The sequence below is a fragment of the Oncorhynchus gorbuscha genome, linkage group LG19, assembly GCF_021184085.1.
Source record: "Oncorhynchus gorbuscha isolate QuinsamMale2020 ecotype Even-year linkage group LG19, OgorEven_v1.0, whole genome shotgun sequence".
Classification (NCBI taxonomy): Eukaryota; Metazoa; Chordata; class Actinopteri; order Salmoniformes; family Salmonidae; genus Oncorhynchus; species Oncorhynchus gorbuscha.
The window spans coordinates 29,688,604-29,694,603 of record NC_060191.1 but is presented as its reverse complement, the minus strand read 5'-3'; positions in this window follow the sequence as shown (position 1 = coordinate 29,694,603).

Sequence of the window (6,000 nt, the reverse complement as noted above, 5' to 3'; positions counted from 1 at the left end):
GCATGTGTGTGAGCCACCAACGTATGTTCATACACATATAAGTCAAACAAATCAAATAAAGATGCGTGTATGAGTACACATTCTGTATAAGCATATTTGATGATGTTGCATTATGTTTGAGTGCCATTATGATGTAGGTAGAGAGAGCTTAATACTTACACCAGGGCCAGAACTACTACATCTTTGTGACATAATATCTCCAAAATGTAGGTGCCCGCGGTCATGTCCCTGACTCATCCCCCCCTCTCAGCCCTCACTCTGAGTTCATTTTGTGGCTCAGCGTTGATGAGACATTGCCTAAATGTTTGCTTAATGAGAACCACGTGGAGGAAACGGTCGTTTAACACAGCAGATGCCAGCTCGACTCCGTCTTTACAACCCCCTCGATCCCCCTTTTTATTCCCTCCTCCTGATTTCCCCCCTTTCCCTCCCTCTCACAGCAAACATTTTCTCTCTTCTATCCGTCTTTCGTAATCGATCCCTGTAATTACTGCCGGAGCCTCACCTGCTGTCTTGCCGGGCTGAGTGAGCTTGTAGTGTAGCACTTTGTTTTCAGTCTTCAATGCACTTGAATATTCTCACTGCATGGTCAAACTGAGCTAAACAAAGGAGACCCGAGCTGAATACAAATGCAGAATGAAAGATATTTGAATTGAATGGTCTGCCTATGGTTGCTCTGATCATCATATATCCACTCTAATCACAGAGATATTTACAGAATAGTTCCCAGCATGCAGTGGGCTGTATCGTGTTCCTCCTTCATGCACTTGGAAGGAACAGTGCCCTGCGGCCATTGTTTTGGAAGATTTCCTCCCCAGATCTTGGCATATTTGTTTTTTGTGATGTGATTAAAATGATTAATCTGAATTCAGCATTGTTCAAGTTGCTCTGGGGAAAGAGAGAAGAAAGAGAGAGACAGAAAACGTAAGAGGGATATAAAGTAAGTTTTAGACCAGCCTAAATTCATTTTCAGTGTCAGAGAGCATACACAGCAGATTATTGGTATAACGTATTCCTGATTCTTATAGCTGTACAGTATCCACAATATACAGTACAAGTTCAAAGTTAGGACACACCTACTCATTCAAGGGTTTTTCTTTATTTTTTACTAATTTCTACATTGTAGAAGTGAAGTGAAGACATCATAACTATGAAATAACACATATGGAATCATGTAGTAACCAAAAAAGTGTTAAACAAATCCAAATAGATTTTAGATTCTTCAAAGTAGCCACGCCTTAATGACACTCTTGGCATTCTATCAACCAGCTTCACCTGGAATGATTTTTCAACAGTCTTGAAGAAGTTCCCACATATGCCAACTCATCCCAAACCTTGGCTACTTTGAAGAATCTCAAATATAAAATATATTTGGATTTGTTTAACACATTTTTGGTTACTACATGATTCCATGTGTGTTATTTCATAGTTGTGATGTCTTCACTATTATTCTACAATGTAGAAAATAGTAAAAAATAAAGAAAAAGCGTGGAATGAGTAGGTGTGTCCAAACTTTTGACTGGTACTGTACTTATTATTGTTTAAGCTACAGATGCCAGTTAAGTTGATGAATGACAGCATAACAATGATTAAAACCTATAGGCACAGATTCCTAAATACCCACTCAAGTACCATTAAAACCTCTTAGATGTCAAGTCTCCTATTTGGGGGACTTTGACCGGTTCTGGCTGGTTCCGACTGACATTTTGGTGTACAAAGTGCTCTGTGAACATAGTATGGTCCCGTGTCCTATATTGCAAGATAGCCCCCCCCAAAATATGAATTTGTTTGGGGGAAATAAATGATTTAATGAAAAAGGAGAATCTGGCAGATGCAACAATACTAGTTTAATCTCGTTGTGGATTTAGAGCTCTCAACATGAAAGAAATAGTAAATAATTTCATAGAATGAAATTAAGACCACTTTCTCTTGGTCACAGATAGATGAAACGCTTCATGCTTGAAGCTGAAGTTATAATGAGTCTGGCCACATTTGAACGGTGTCTATGTGCAGTTCAGTGGACGTTTAGGAGAAAATTATTTTCCGGCGGATATATGAAATACTGCCAATATTGTACTGCCACTAATTGTACAGTTCTAAGAAATGTGAAATCTTATATTAAGTTGTATTGTTACTATATTTAGAAAGCATTCCAGTCATTTCAAGCCTTATTGCCTACTTTTGTTAAATAAGAATATTAATATTTTCATCATATTTGTACTATGTACTTGAGCTTGGGTCCTCAAAAGTGAGTACACCTCAGCAATTTACTATTTTACCAGAAAGGTGAGTTCCAGAAAGATTTAATGTTTATGGCCATCTCTTGGGGAAAAAAATACTTTTGGGGTGTCTATTTATGTAGAAATAAAAATGTTGCCCTATCATTCAACTTTTTCTTTAATTTATTGAGTTTATTTTTTTTACAGGTACAGTGCACATTAATCAACGTTTCAGTAAAAGTGCCTGTTTTTTTGCCAGCCGGTTTTAGCCAGCCAGCTAATTTTCAACTGCAGTCCCTGGACAGGTTATTGAATGAGGTTGGCTCATTCACCTCCCTCTTCTCTCCTGTAATTGTTCCCCAGGTCGTTGCTGTTTAGGGAGTTTTTCCTAGCCACCGTGCTTCTACACATGCATTGCTTGCTGTTTGGGGTTTTAGGCTAGCACTTTGTGACATCAGCTGATGTAAGTAGGGCTTTATAAATACATTTGATTGATTGATTGACTGTAAATGAGAATGTGTTCTCAGTCAACTTACCTGGTAAAATAAGGGTTAAATAAAATACATGTAAAAACTCAAGGCTAAGTTGTCTTATCGGGTTTAAAAAGAAACAGTTTAACCGTCTATTGGTCTATTCACCGTTTATTTTCACATAGTTAAGGGGATTTGTTGGAGAGCACAAGAGATTAATCCTCTCTACAGCTCTGCTCTACTCCAGCGGATTTCAGGAATTTGCTTTTATCAGGACAATTTGGATTTCCATTTTGAAATCACGAGTCGTGAGTACAACAGTCAACCCTTGCAACTGGAGAGCACTTATGTCAGTGTTTGAAACAACAAAGTACCTGGGTGTGGTCTGTGGTTAGACATGGGCTGGCACAAGGGAGATAGGCAAGTCCCTGCAAACCTAAATTAGCTTTAATCCTTGTCATCTCCTCTGAGCTCATAGACTTTTATTTTGTATTTATTTACTTAACCATTATTTTACCAGGTACCTGGGGAATAGTTACAGGGGAGAGGAGGGGGGAAGAATGAGCCAATTGGAAGGGGTTAGTAAGTGGAGAGGGGCATAATTGCACAAAACGTTGGATTGTAGACTATAGCGGGAGGTCTAGTCAAGTGCCACATAATTGATCTGATATCTACATGTAATACTCAGATTACACAGCACTTTAAGAATATTGCATTACATCTGTCGCGACTCGGGAGGCGGTCTGTGGCTGTGTCTCACTGTCCCAGGCCTATTTCATTATTCCCCGTGTCGACTGCCAGTAAGCTTCCCTGGTGAGGCGACTCGTCTCATTTCATAAAGAGAATGGAAAATGACAAGATGGAGATCAGGCGGGCAGAACGGCGATGCAGTTGACAACAGGGAGCTGATATTGTAACCAGAGAAATGTAGTGTGGGAGTGTTTCCACTAGCACTCAGGTTCCATGGATGGACTCGGGGGTTGTCATGAATGTGCAAGTGCATAAATGCATACACACATGCATACACCACACACACACAAAAATACACACCCACACACACACAAATGCACGTAAGTGGTGAATGGCATGGTATGTTCATGTCGTTTCAGACATAGAACACTCCACACCTCTTAGACCCAGGCGGGAACTTGTTGGCACCTAAATAGAGAATAAGATCTGTGTTAATATATTCAACCGGGCTTACAATTATGAGCCATAACGCCTTTGGGATAAGTGCATTTGAGTTGAATCAATTCGCACAGCATCTGTGTGTAACACTGTAAAACATCATAGTGTATCTCAAATAGAATATCACAGAGACAGATTTCCGTAAGTAGCTTTAACCGTTCTCCAACATCCAGACAGACAGATCAATGGCAGGGACACAGCTTTTGTATTCAGGAGGGACTGCCACATTGCCTCTTCAAGGTCTGTTGAGTATTTTAATTTGGAAGAAATACATTTTTTTATATGATTGCCTCCATCTGGCCTTGGTAGTGGCTCCGCTGTGCCGTGCCGTGCGGCGTGGTAGAGCTTCCTCCCTCTGACACTCTAGCCTCCACCGCCATGCCTCTGTGGTGGTGATGTCATTATTCACTGTGACATGCACTGGTTTGCATCATATTACCAGAAGTTTAATAACACGTTTAATAACCTTTACTGGTTGAATAAACATTGTTTCAACGTAATTTGTCAATGTATTGCGACGTGGAATCAACGTGGGAATTGGATTTGAAAAAGGTAATCAAGCAGTACTGTTTTCATCTAATTTCATCCAGTGTTGTAAACATTGGTATTAGGGTAAGCTTCAACTTAAATACATTCACTTAACCTGACTAACAAATTGTTAGATCAATCTAATTTCAACATAATCATTAAAACTATGTATATGTTGAAATTGCGTTGAAAATTCCACATCATTTCAACCACCCAATATAGAATGATTTTATGTAGAATTTCATATTTGATCAGACAGATTTTATTTGACCTTGTTTCAATGATGATAGTAAAATGGTATGTATGAATCAACGTCATTGTTTCAACGTCATGCTACTGTCACAACCTGGCTCTTAGATGGTGACAAGAAAGGGAGTCCACACGTTGGCAATTAAGGAGTAACAAAAATATTGATTAAATAACTAACCACGCATAAAACTACAAAGGAAAACTAATCTGTGACGTGTGAAAGTAGGCATGGGAGGGGTGCAATGGAGATGCATGGATGAAGGTAAAATGTGTATAAGTGTTGAAAGGTGCACCTAATCAAAAAACATCAACCAGATCACAAAACAAAATGGTGCTTGTGGAGAGAGAGAAAGCCAGGACTGGGCACCAGGAACTTGTATCTCCGAGTTGATCTCAAACCCAGGTGCAAATTGTTACCTTAACGACCCAATCAGCTCCACCTGTCCCCAATCTGCAAATAAAAGCACTAACACAGAGGAGGCAGGGAGAGCGAGGTGGGCATAACACTGCAGTATCAACCTAAATAAAGAGGTACATTGAAATACTGTGAAGCCACAGTCCCAAGATTTGACTGAACAGTGACTCCTACTGGTATATGAGGGGCATTGCACTTCAGTGAGAACAAGTCTATCATCCAGATACCTACAGTGCCTTGCGAAAGTATTCGGCCCCCTTGAACTTTGCGACCTTTTGCCACATTTCAGGCTTCAAACATAAAGATATAAAACTGTATTTTTTTGTGAAGAATCAACAACAAGTGGGACACAATCATAAAGTGGAACGACATTTATTAGATATTGCAAACTTTTTTAACAAATCAAAAACTGAAAAATTGGGCGTGCAAAATTATTCAGCCCCTTTACTTTCAGTGCAGCAAACTCTCTCCAGAAGTTCAGTGAGGATCTCTGAATGATCCAAAGTTGACCTAAATGACTAATGATGATAAATACAATCCACCTGTGTGTGATCAAGTCTCCGTATAAATGCACCTGCACTGTGATAGTCTCAGAGGTCCGTTAAAGCGCAGAGAGCATCATGAAGAACAAGGAACACACCAGGCAGGTCCGAGATACTGTTGTGAAGAAGTTTAAAGCCGGATTGGGATACAAAAAGATTTCCCAAGCTTTAAACATCCCAAGGAGCACTGTGCAAGCGATAATATTGACATGGAAGGAGTATCAGATCACTGCAAATCTACCAAGACCTGGCCATCCCTCTAAACTTTCAGCTCATACAAGGAGAAGACTGATCAGAGATGCAGCCAAGAGGCCCATGATCACTCTGGATGAACTGCAGAGATCTACAGCTGAGGTGGGAGACTCTGTCCATAGGACAACAATCAGTCG